Source organism: Oryx dammah, unplaced genomic scaffold, assembly GCF_014754425.2.
Source record: "Oryx dammah isolate SB20612 unplaced genomic scaffold, SCBI_Odam_1.1 HiC_scaffold_28, whole genome shotgun sequence".
Classification (NCBI taxonomy): Eukaryota; Metazoa; Chordata; class Mammalia; order Artiodactyla; family Bovidae; genus Oryx; species Oryx dammah.
The window spans coordinates 75,421,586-75,435,000 of NW_024070212.1; the positions used below are offsets into that span (position 1 = coordinate 75,421,586).

Consider the following 13,415-nt stretch of genomic DNA (forward strand, 5'->3'; position numbering starts at 1 on the left):
TAATTTTACCGTGACTTTTCTTAAGAAATTCCTGGAGTAGAGCCTAACTTTTATGTAGGGGGTTGGCATATTCGTGGCCTAAGGGACGGTTGGCAGAAGGGGTGCCTAGAGTTCGCAAGGGAAGGAAACTGCTGAGGAGTCAGAGCAGCCCTGTGGAGGGTCGCTAAGTGGGGGACCCGAGAAGTCCTTGAACTTCCAAAGCTTCAGGAAATTCGAGGAAGGGACCCTGAGGGGTGACCAAGGCTGCCAGATGTCTGCTGGGCTTCAATGCTGCCGACTTTTCTTCTCTGCCGGCCCAGACTCGACCCGGGTTCAGCAGCCAGACCAGGGAACAGCCAGGGCATCTGGGCAGGAGGGAGGCGGGCCGGCCGGGAGGAAGGAGTCCTGGGCCGCTGCCGCCGCCCCGCCCGTCGGGCTGTCCGCCCCGCCTACCCCGAGCGAGGCGGAGCCGGCCCCCGCCCGGAGGAGCAGGAGGAGGAGGAGAGGTCGGAGTCGTCTCCAGGAGCCCTTAGAGACAGAGTCCCCGGCAGCGGCGGTGGCGGCAGGGGCAGCGCACCGGCAGGCGAGTGAGCAGCGAGCGGCGGGCGCAGGTGGCAAGTCCGGTCCCCGAGGGGACAGGGGCGCAGCGCGGGGCGTCGGCCGACCAGTTCGGGAGCCGCCTCCCAGTTCCTGGTGCTGGGAAGCGAGATGGAGGGAGGGAACGGAGAAAGGAAGGAAGGAGGGAAGAGTGTCCCGGAGGGCGGGGACTGGTCGGGGCACTGGGCGCCGGAGACCGCGATGGGGGTGGAGGGCAAGGGACGCCGAGACCGGGAGACGGACGGCGCGCTCGCCCTCGACGGGCGGCGGCCAGATGGCCCGGGAAGCCGGGGGTCCTGCGGGGCTAGGTCTGGGGACGCGGTCCCTGGGACGAGGGCTGAAGCAGGAGGAAAGGTCTCCCCGCACGCTGGCTCCGCGGCCGGCCCGCAGCCGTGCGCCCCGCGCCAGGTTGGGGCTGGAAGGCTCCGGGGTTCCCCGCTAGCTCCCGCTGCGGTGGTGCCAGATTTGGGAGGAGGGCAGGCAAATGGGGGAGACCGGAGCGCCACGCCCCTCTTTCCTACTTTCTTCCGCTCTTTCTGGGGACTAGGCGGCGAGTGCACAGTCCTGGAACCCGCTAGGCGCTGGGGCTCTGGCGGGGAAATAGCGGGTCACCGAGAGAACTCCGATCACATCCCGCGAGGGACCCCTCCGAGCAGTGAGTGGCCAGGAGACTGTATTTGCAGGTGGTATGAGGAAGTCAAAACTCGGACGTGAGTCTTGAGTGATTTTTCTTTTTTAAGTATTGCCCCCGACACTTACTGCGTGGATCAGAGTGACTCCCCACCCCCCTTTTTAATTTTAACTAGGGCATATCAATTAAAGCTAATTTTAAAACGCTGCGGCTGAAGTCGCCCAACACTCGCTCGTCCCTCGCGTTCTGTTTGTGTCTTGTAAACTTAAACCATTCATAACTTTCGAAAAGGACCTCGTGATTCTCGTTAAATCCCCGCCGTGGAGTGAAACTTTGGACAACTGGAAATCCGAGTGAAGGAACTGCCGAGGCCTGTCATCTTGTGGTCACCCCCTGTCCGGACGAGGTTGTATACAAACAAGCGCACAGTGAAGGAAATGGCCAAAAACCGGCGAGAAGGGAGGTGCCCTGCGCCCACGTGTCAGGGCACGTTTAATGGCTGCTCCGAGTGGAAACAAACCGGAATGTATTAGACCTTGTGGAGTCGGGCAAACTTCACATGATCAGTTTCCTTTCCATCAGTTGTTTCCTGTCCCCCCGGCGGCCCCCCTCCCCCCGGTCTTTGCGGACTCCGTTTATATTTCCTGGGGCTGCTGTAGCTTCGTCTGAGTAGGTTGTCTATAAGGAATCTTTCGGACGTTGTGAGAGACGGGAACTGTATACGTGTGTTCTCTGCTTTAAAAGCGGAGTTTGGCTTTGTTTCTAAAGTGCTCGTCACCACACTGCACCATTGCTGGTGCGTCTTAGCCCTGCGTATATATTATCGCAGGATGGCGGCCCTCACCTAGGAGAACCAGGAAGGCAGGCAGCGCTAGAATGACGGGGTTGAGTTTAACTGTTGCCAAAACAGTCACATTCAAGTAAGGAACTGTTTTGATTCTTAAAAAAAAAAAAAAAAAACCCAAAGTGTATGTGTCAGCAAGCCGTTTTCTCAATAAACAAACTTGTGATTCACACATACATAATTTTTTAAAGTAATCAAACGTTTTACAGAGACTTCAGAGATAAGAGGACTTTGGGATCGACTGTTCAGTTTCTTTGCTTTCTCTAACAGTTAATTAGCACCATAAAACCCTGGTTTAAATCCAAAAAATGCCAAACAGTCTAAGGACTGCTCCTTTAGGCCTTATGAGAAAAAAAAAAAATGCAGTCGTGTTTTTACTGTTTTTAACCCAGGTAATTCAGGAAGATGATGAATCCAGACAGAATTTAGATTTGTCCAGAAATACATTAAGATGTTGGTCTGTGTTTCACAAGAAACCAAGAAGATTAATACTATAAAAATTTTCAATGTAGCAGGCTCCAGTCTCATTTGAAAGCTTAGCTCTCTAACAGTGAGATTTGCAGCGTTGAGCTTATGTTGTCACTTGTTGAAGGACGTGGGTGATTTGTCCAGTTGTGACAGCAGAAAGCTGCATAGTCAAAGCACTTGAAGAAATGGCTAGCAAATATCAGATTAATTTTGTTTTTTTTAATGTTAAAAACCTCTCACGGGAAAAAAATCAGATTTGGAATTATATCATTTATTTTGTTGGATTCGTGTTGGGTGTTTTTTTAAGTTTTATATGTCAGCTTAAGCTTAATTTAGGGAGGCAAGTAGTGGAAGTCAAATTTTTCTGGAGTCTGATTTGGCAGAGAGGCAGCTTAACAGTGGTTTGAGGTATGGTTTCAGTGCTGGACAGTTGTGGATGGGAATATCAGTTACTTAACCATTTTCAGTCTGGTTTGTAAAATGAGAATGAGTGTGGTCTCAATCTCGAGGGTTTTTATGAAAGTATGTGAAACAATCTTTGGAAAACACTGCACCTAATACATGGATAATATTCAAGATTATTAGATATTTTATCAACGGACTCTAGCAGCCAGTCATCAGATAAAGTGAAAGATGGCAGTTTGAACCTTCTGGAAACATAGAGACATAAAGAAGGCATCTGATTTTATAGATAGATATCAATGGATAGATAGTGCTTCTGGAAATACTAGAGCAATTAAATTCCAAAGAAATTGCCTGGGTTTATAGATATCTATCTAGCCAACTATCTGTCTAAATATCTGAAATATTTGTATACATGAGTGTCATATATTTTCAACAGCAGTATGAATAATTACAGTTACTAGAGTTAATAGTTTTAATGTGCTTTTAGTGTGAATTATAGTCATATAATATTTTTAGAGCCAGGCAATCAGAAACATTCCATTAATCATATTTTAAATTTAAAAAGAACTTTATATTTAAAAAGCTATGCTTATTAACCCTGGATAGGCTATAAACAGAAATGTCTATCTTTTACCTAGTATAATTTTTCATTAACGTATGAAAAAATGTGACCCAGGGTATCTAGTTATTTTTCATGTACTGATGTCCAGTGCTAACAGATAAGCCATAAGAAGTGTTTAGGAATAATTAGCAGCACTATTTAACAGTAAAAGAGAAACCCTTTTGGAAATTTATAGATTTATCTTCTTAAGAGATGTTTGAAATTTGGGTTTGCATGCAGACCCAGTTCATAAATGTTTTATAAAAGCATTGTGACTGATGGTAAATTTTTGTGAGACTGCGTGTCCAGTTAATTCAGGGAATACACTCATCACATCATTGACTCATTTGCAGAATTTTAGAAAAATGTTTCCATCTTTAAAACAAACCCTTTTAAGCGCCTGTTGTTTTCTTAACGCACATCAGGTGCTTAGAATTGGGCTGATTGGAATCACAGCTTATGTCACAGATGACTTTTCATTTTACTAATTGTTCCATAGGGACTCAGAGATCATGCTTATAATATTTTTAAATAACTATAAGGGGTACAGCATTATTATGAATCATTTCTTGCCTATGACATTATACTCTGAAGCAGTGGAGGACTTGATTGAATAAATTATTGATTCCTTTCACTCTTAGAACATTATAGCACAGTGATGGATTCCAGGCTCATGCTTCTAGGCGTGTACCATGTAGGCAAGTTCCTTAATACCTTTGTGCTTCAATGAGACGTTGGGAGGGATAAATGAGTTTATCTCACTAAAGCACAGTGCCTGACATAGTCTATGCTTAATAAATATTAGCATTAAATTATTGCTTACTAAGATTTTCTACATGTTACAAACATGCATTGTTTTTTTAACAGGAAAACAACTATATGAAATTTTAATGTTTCCCCTGAATCTAAAAAGGCTCAGTAATTGATAAAGTCCTATCAAGCAGTGTTTAAGAAGTAAGAGAATACCATCAGGCAATTGTCGTTGGGTCTTTTAAACATGAAATGGATTGCAGTGTTGATTTGCTCAACAAATTAGAATTCTCTTGGATCGCAGTCCCATTTTCCTTTCTTATTAGATACTTGAAAAAAAATCTGTGATCCATAAAGTCCATCTTAGGATAAGTTAATAGCAGAAGGGCAGTGTGCCCAGTTATAGTGCATTATTACAATTACAACTGATTTTTTAAAAGTTTAACTATGCATAGAAAACAAAGTACAGACAAATGGATGGTGGAATTGGGGTGCTTCTCCCCATATTTTCTCCACTGAGCATGTATTCAGTTCAGTTCAGTCACTCATTCGTGTTTGACTCTTTGTGACCCCATGAATCGCAGCACGCCAGGCCTCGCTGTCCATCACCAACTCCCTGAGTTTACTCGAACTCATGTCCATCGAGTCGGTGATGCCATCCAGCCATCTCATCCTCTGTCGTCCCCTTCTTCTCCTGCCCCAAATAAATAACAGTCTATTTGTGTAACAATCAATAAAATCTGATTAGCTGTAAATAGCAGGATTTTGGTTTTGTTTGGGGAAAAAAACACCAGCTTGCATAAGCAATTGAAGGTTCTGAACTTACATGTGAGAATTATTTAGCAGTAAGAGAGACCCTTTTGGAAGTTTGTAGTAGGTTTATCTTTTTAAAAGATGTTTGAACTTCGGGTTTGCGTGCAGACTCATTGAACAGCCAACCCTGGCTTTATGGAAACTGTCACTTCCCAGATTTGTTACGTCCTAGCCCTGAGTGGAGGAGGTGTGTGCATATGGCATCTGCCACATGTCAGAGGTCTCCAAGATGGTCAGAAGGAAGACATACTGCACCGAGTTTAATGGGAAAGGTCAATAGGTAAAAAAAATATATATAGCACAATTGTGCGACTCCTTTGACGGAGCTGTTCTACATCCTAAGCCCAAGTCTAATTCCTTTATATTTATGATCTTGGGTAGTCCTCACAGCAGCACAGGTGAGGAAGCTGAGGCTCCCCAGGCGGCAAGATGAGACTGTGACCTGGGGTTGTTCTGACTGCACATCCCATGCGCTAAGCACTCTGCAGCCACTTCAGTGGAGTGCTAAAATTGGGGTGGGGGAAAGAGGGCTTTATGGAGGAAGCATTGTTTAGAAGCTATAAATCAAACCAAGAGAAACAGGAGGAGAGGGCTCCTGTTAAAGGTGAGATGACCCGCCTGAGGAGTATTACCAGCGCCTTGCCAATGGGCTCACTGCCTCTGCAGCCATAGAAGCTGAAGCTTCCACAGTTGCCTCGGAGAGGCAGCAGACCTGAAGGGATCTGTATAGTTGTCCTTTCCCATCCCTGAACTCCCAGAAAGGACCTTGAGAGGAAGTGGGGGCACTGGCCATAAGTCCTACTCTAGAAGAAGCTTACACTAGGAAGTCCTGTCTCCCCACTTCTCTCTATAGAGAATATAGGAAAGAGCAGTGAGCCAGGTGGCTTGGACACAGGGCAGAGGGTGGAGGTGATTTGACCAAAGGTTGCTTCTAGATGGATTATTCCATTTAATCCCAAGTCTCTTGAAAATCATTTCTAGTGTCACTTAAATGTCTGGTGTATTGTGTCAGGCTTTATTGGGTATCATAAAACTGCGTAGCTGGGAGTGTCTGGTTGCCATCCTTTGACAAGGAGGGTTTTTGTCTTCTTTTAATGGGTCTGCATTTCAGAGGATCACTGCATAATAAAAACCAGGGTGTTGTAGACTGTTAAGATTTTTTGTATTTTCAACTCTGCTGGAGAATTAGTAGCTCAAAGAAGAATTTCTTTTAGGTCTGCTTTAGTGAATCAGTTGCTAAGTATCTTTTGTTATTTTTCATGTGCATTTACTGTGTGCAGGTGACTTTGGGGCCAGCAGGTCTTATATTCCCTTGGCTTTCTTACAGAATAGGCTACATTCCCTTTGCAGTCAGTGTCATGTAACTGACATAGCATCCCCTTGGTTGACTGAGGAGAGGAGCGTAAGCTCTGATTTAACTGGGGTTGGTGTCATCACAAGTGCTCCCTGGAGAGGGCTCTGAGTCAGTGATCATTGCCACACTCACATACCATGTAGAGAATTGCCTTCATTCCCAAAGGCTGTGTGCAAACGCACGTGAGCCCACGGGGGAGGGATTTTAACCTTACCCATGTAGAATAACCAGGCTCTCGTTTAGCTGCAGATGCTATTGCCTTTCCTTGTGGCTCAGCAGTAAAGACTGCCTGCAGTTCAGGAGATACAGGTTCAATCCATGGGTTGGGAAGATCCCTTGCAGGAGGAAATTGCTACCCACTCCAGTATTCTTGCCTGGAGAATCCCATGGAAAAAGGAGCCTGGCGAGCTACAGTCCATAGTGTCTCAAAGAGTCAGATTGGACTGAGTGACTGAGCACACACCAGCCGAAAAGGCTCTGAGCACTGGACATTAACACTTTAGCCACCCCCACTGGAGCCCTTTGACTTAAGATCCCAAGCTTTCAGTGACTGCACATTTTGTCTGCTTTTCCAGGAGAAGTTACTGCAGTTTAGCTGTCAACATGAACAAAAGAAATTTAAGGATGGAAAGAGGGATCAAAATCCAAAAACTTCTTGGACCTTGTTGAGACATTGTGAGAATTTTATTGATATGAAACCATCAAGCCAGGTTTATTCAACCAGAACCTTAGACACATTGACGAAGTGTTGAGAGCCACAGACTTGGTGCCTGTCCTGTACCTAAGCCACCCAGACTTTTGTACTATTAGACCATTGCCTGTACATTAGACTGTGAGGCTTCTTGTGGGTATGTAAGGTCACAGTCAGCTGCTCAGATGAGTTGTCAGGGAAAGGTTGACTGTCTCGCCAAGGAGCAGAAGAGTTGAATTGTGACTTCTTGACAGGGCGGCTTTGAACAATAGATTGTTCATTGCACAGGAGTAGCTGGTCAAGGAAGTAAAGTTGGGGCTCAGATCTACTCCAAAATCCATGTGTCCTGGGCTGGAATTGCCTCTGCTAGGAGGAGGGGATGCTTCTTTATGACTCTGTTGAGCCTGCAAGACTGGGTCCGCTTGGAGGGCTGGCTTTTTCCTAATTCACACAAAGACACAATATGATGAGCAGCAGGCTCCTTCAGCCACAGCAACCCTCTAAATGCCATGAGCAGGCAGAAGTCTGGCACATAGTAGGTACTTATTAAATGCCACTGGAATGAATAAATAAAACTACATTCTTTGCACACAGTGAAGTAGATGAGCGAATGTTCTTTTTAATCAAAGGTAAAATTGATGGTATCTACTGGGAATTGCACATTCGGTGGTGCATGTTCCCTCTGACAGGCTGCTGCTTCAGTTCATCATTTCCTAAGGGGCAGGTAAAACCCAGCACTTGAGACCAGCACTTGAAACAACACTGACATTGTTTACTGTGAGTTGAACACCAACAAACAGGCTTGCTCAGCATTGCCCAATACCTGCAGTGGTGTCTCCTGAGAACAGACAGAGGGATCTGTGGTATTATTGACCAGCCATGGGCCCTCCTCTTGGGGACAGATGCAAAGGACAGTGACTGCAGGAGTCGGGAATTCACCTCTGAGTGGCTGGTGCTTAGGTAGAAATACTTTTCTAGTTTTGAGTGAGAAGTGGGGAGGTTTGTTGCTAAAGCCACCAATAACTGAGAAAAGGGATTTGTCGGTGTCCCTCATAGTGCCAGCTAGTGCTGCTTGCATGCTTTCTCTTTCAAGTTGACCCTTTAGAAGCAGACTGTCAGAGTTACCTTCCTCTTGGCTCCTCTCAAGAGGTAATCTGCACAGCAGGTAGGGTCAGCCACATGTAGTGGGTCAGACTGCTAAGGCAGTGGTTCGAAGGATAGAGGTGCTGGCTTGCACCTAGGACCTTGGCCTTCTGCTGTTTTTATGGAGTGGCCGCACCTTGTGAAAAATGCCCACAGGTGCAGAAACATGAATGCCTTTCACATTTCATCTGGTTAAATTCGCCTTTCTTCAGGCAAGCTCTGATTCTCAAGGAATCGCAGGAAGTACCAGTTCCTAAGAAGGATTCCCCACAGAATCTCTTGAGAGAGCAGACTTAACCTGTTGCATTTACAGTATGACTTGATTTTATAAAACTCCAGGAATCTCAACTTTTCAGGAATGTCTCTCTGTTGAATTAGGCAAAAGATTCCGGCACATGTTTTGCCCTCTTTTTCAACATAAATATTTAATGAGCAGCATGCTTCAGCCATTACTGTCCAAATCCAGAAAGCAAATAAATGCACCTGGCCTGCTGCCTGGGAGGGAATCCTCGCATTTCTGCCTTTACCTCTCTTTTGCCTCCAGGTCTCTGACTTCCTCCTGCTGTCATAAATGTCATGGGGCTCAGGGACAGCCACACCCCACAGTGACATCACACAGGGCAGAAACCAAGCTCTCTGTGCACACCTCCTGAACCCTGGACTCAGATTCCTCTGATTTACTAATGCTGACGTGAGAATTCACCTGCCTCAACCCGCATTGCCTGGACCTCAGATGGCTTCTCAGCTTTGTGTCTTCCGTGCTGGGCTTGTTCTAGTCTTCACACTCCTGTGAAAAAATGCCTTAGAAATGCCAGCTTTTCCATTTTTAAAAAATTGGTCATGTATATACAGTGTGCACACGTGTGCTCAGTTCTATCCGACTGAGTCCTATCCTTTGCCATCCTGTGGACTTCAGCAATGTTTTTATACGGTACCCCCCAAAGCTCACAATCATATAAAAAGGTAAACCCTGAGAAAAATCTTGCTCTTAACCAAGACTTTACCACACTCTCTACCGGTTGCAACTTGTAAATATAAGCAAATATATACACAAATATATATATACACACACGCACATATATATATCCTCATTTGCTCATATATATGAATGAGCATATATATCCTCATATATGTATATAAAAGTTTTTCCCTTCTTTCACGAAAGGTGGTATATTTATATATATTGTTCTGTGTCTTGCTCTTTAAAATTAGTCTGTCCTGGAGATCTCTGTCAGCACCATTGTTTTCCGTTGTGAAGATGGACCACAGTTTATTCGACCAGTCTCCTACGACTAGACCTTTGAATTGTTCCCAGTCTGTCGCTAATACACACAGTGCTGCAGCAGATAAAGGTGTCATTTTGCTTTTGTGCAGGTGAACCTAGAGGATTGGTTCCTGGGAACACGACTGCTGAATCACGGGGCCTATCGCCCCCTCGGGAAAGCTTGCGTCATTTCTCCCTGTCCTGGCCACACGTTAGACGGCCTGCTTCCCCACAGCCCCACCAGCACGGAGGGTGTCAGCTCTTTTTATCTTTGCTAGTCTCAGTGGTGAGAAATGGTAATTAGGGTCAGTTACATTTTTCGAATTGTGAATGGGTGAGAGGATTGAAGTCATTGTACGTGTTCTCCCATGGGCAGTCCAGGCCTGCCAGTCCCCCTGTGGGCATATGTTGACCTTTCCTCCTGAAGCAAGCTTCTTGCCTACATCACTGTCAGAATCTCTTAAAAACAGACTCAGGAATGTGATAGCTCTTTTGGGCCTACGGGTAAAGTGGGCTGCCAAATTGTCAGTGCAAAATCGAGAGAAGTGGAAAGTAGGGTTTTATGCCAGTTGCTAATGTCTGATTTATAAATAGTTTTCGGCTAATGGTATTATTAAACTGGGACTTCTCCAAAACCATTATGAAGATGACCTTCTAGTCTAGAATTTCTCACTCTTAAACAAAAACAAGAGAGATTGAGAAAATGTAAATTTCAGTGGCATTTTCTGCAAAATCTTCTTAGAAATCTAGATTTTTCCTTTCACATGCATCTCCTGAAAACTTATACATGCCGCTTTTTTGTGTACCTGCTGAACAGGCCTCCTGTTCACCCTTTGATTTCACCATCAGAGAGCTGTCTACTCTTATTTCCAGGGTGAAAGAAAAGAGGCAAGTAAAAGTACAAGGTAAAGAGACCAGCCAGAGTTCAGGGTTCGATGAAGGGCATGAGGTTAGAGTCACACTGAATCATCTTTCTTTCTGAAATGTTCTTTCAGTTAGCTCTTGGGATGCTCTTTTAATATGAAATTAATTTTCATCTTTTTAAAATGAAATCCATCAAAAGAGAAAATCTTTGGTTGAGTGAAAAGATGACTGTGTGTGGTTTATTTTTTAAATTTTTTGCTTTTAGAGATTCATATGAGGCGGTCTGGTGTAGAGCTAGCTTCCATTTCCATCAACAAAAAGCAAAGCAAAACAGAACAACAGTCTCTCCTTCTCAGGATTCCCACATTTAACAGAGGCCCATGAAAGTTCTAGAAAGGAGGGTCTGGTTTTCCAAGCCCAGTGCTCTCTTCTGAACTCCTAAATGTGTGGATTGTTAGCTTTTGAAGGTGGGTTTTCAGCACTCTGGCGGCTTTGTTTTCCTTCTGGTGCTCCAGCCTTTGTAGTGTTGACCTCACTGCAGTGTCGGCTCCGTAAGACAGGTGATCTAGCCGAGGATCTGTCACTTTGGGACGCCCCACTAGTGGATGAGTGAATGGTGCTGCGGGTGGGTGCCTTCTGGACCCAGTTGGGTCTTTGTGGTCAGCCGTGTTAGGGATCCCATGTTGGACACAGGCCTGGGATGGAGATCATGTTAGCCCTTCCTTGGCCTTTTGGGGTGATGCTCCAGCCCTTGTGCACTCTATGGCAGTGTGCATGATGATTTACAGCCCGAGCCTTCAATGTGATTCACCTGGGCATGTCACCTGACCTCGAAGAGCCTGTTTTCCCATTTGCAAAACAAAGATAATGATACCGTATTTCAACAAATCTAAGGTGTCATCCGTTATGCCATTGTACTATAGCTATACTATCAGCTGTAACCCACATCAACCCTAAGAATGTATTTGTTTTCTCTGGCTGCCATTGCAGATTACCATAAATTTAGCCGCTTAAAGCAGCACGTATGTATTATCTCACAGTTCCAAAGTCATCGTGGGTTTGGCTCATTATTGTGCTCTGGATTTTACAAGTCAGAAGTCTTATAGGGAGGCTCTGAGAAGGATCCGTTTGCAGAGTTGTTCAGGTTGGAAGAAGTCAGTTCCTTCCTACCTCCTTGCTGGCTGTCAGAGAGGGAAGCCAGCCTCAGCTCTTAGAGACTTCTCTTTGGTCCTTGCATTGGACCCTGTCTCAGAGGCAGCAATAGCACGATGAATCCTTCTCCTGCCTGGAACCTCTCTGAGGTCTCCTCTGCTCTCTCTGCCTCCACCAGAAAAAGTTCTCTGCCTTTAGGGCTCATTTGATTCAGTTGGGCCCACCTGAACAATTGAGGCTCCTGTCCCTTAATTATATCTGCAAAGTTCTTTTTGCTGTGAGATATATTCATAGGTTTCAGGGATTAGGGCAAGGACATCTTTGAGGGGCCATTCTGACTACCACAGTCACCCTAGTATCGGAGATATTAAAATGTGAACAGAATATGTTTCTTAGAATTGACTAAATACTGTCTTTGGCTTAAAAGAACTGCTGCTGCTGCTGCTGCTAAGTCGCATCAGTCATGTCCGACTCTGTGCGACCCCATAGACAGCAGCCCAACAGGCTCCTCTGTCCCTGGGATTCTCCAGGCAAGAACACTGGAGTGGGTTGCCATTTCCTTCCCCAATGCGTGAAAGTGAAAAGTGAAAGTGAAGTCACTCAGTCGTGTCTGACTCTTAGCGACCCCATGAACTGCAGCCCACCAGGCTCCTCCATCCATGGGATTTTCCAGGCAAGAGTATTGGAGTGGGGTGCCATTGCCTTCTCTGTTAAAAGAGCTTCTTAACGTATATAAAGCATTCAGGGGAGGTCGATGGTAGTGTTCAGGTATTAACTACTATTATTATAATTAATATTGTGATTATAGTGCTCAAATAATGCCCATCATCTTTAATTTCAATTGAAGTTACTTTAAGAGTTATATGCATTTGACAAACCCTAATAGAGAGAATGTAGGGTGCCAGCAGTTAATTCGATGACAGTGATATGATAGTTACTCCTTGAGCGACTCCTGTGTGCTGACGCGTGCTGGGGCCTTTCACAGGCCTTGAGTAGCCCTCTGAGGTAGGCAATACTGGCTCCGTTTATAGGTGGGGAAACGGGTTCAGGGGTTTGAATACCACTTTAGAGCTCAGCAGAAGGGGCTTCTTACTTTGAATCCACGGCTGTCTGGCTTTGCAGTCTATGCTCATCATGACACCATGTTACCTGTTCTGATGCCCACCAGGTGTGTGAGCTGGAGGGGGTGGCCTCCTGGAAGGAGAAGGAACATGGGAGAAAAGACGTCGCCTTGTGACGTATCTCTCTTGCACTTAGATGTTTCTTTGCTGTTAACTGTTTAATTCATCAAAGGTAAAGATCCTGTCTCTCTGTCCTTTTTTCAGTTTTTAGTAAACACAAAAATGTTCTTTTTTCATTCACAAGGCATTTATACCTACTCTGTGAGGATACAGCTATGAACAATATTGTGATTTATAAGGAGAAATATATATGCAATCTTTGTCTACTTCCTATCACAGAACTTGTAAAACCTTTGAAATTTCCTAAATGATGAGAGCAATAAAAGTGTCTTTTGCTCTGTTATTGAGGTGACTTTGGGACCACACCTAAGGTTGGGGGCTGTTTGTCTAGAGAATAAACCATGTGATTAGAAGGGTAGAACTTTCGACCCCACCTCTCAGACCTCCAGGGAGGAAAGAGGGACTGAAGGCCGAATCAGTCACCCAAGACCAGTGATTTAATCAATCATGCCTATGAAATGAGGCCTCCATAAAAACTGAAAAAGACAGGGTTAGGAAGGCTTCGGGTTGGTGAACACGTGGAGACGTGGGGTAAAGTGGTCCTTGCTAAGGGGGTATGGAAGCTCCATGCCCTTCCCCACACCGTTCCCTCTGCATTTCTCCATCTGGCTGTTCCTG

The 13,415-nt window shown here is 45.2% G+C and overlaps 1 protein-coding gene across 2 annotated transcripts in view; it reads left to right on the top strand.

Annotated features, from left to right (window-relative positions):
• Nucleotides 1-455: 455 nt before the first annotated feature.
• Nucleotides 456-13,415, top strand: part of GNG12 (G protein subunit gamma 12) — a 137,864-nt gene continuing 124,904 nt past the window's right edge. Inside the window, exon 1 of one of the 2 annotated variants that reach the window (XM_040232614.1) lies at nt 456-566. The gene's annotated coding sequence lies outside the window, so the exon portion shown is untranslated. The remainder of the gene's footprint in view (nt 567-13,415) is intronic. The other variant, XM_040232613.1, reaches the window with a different exon arrangement.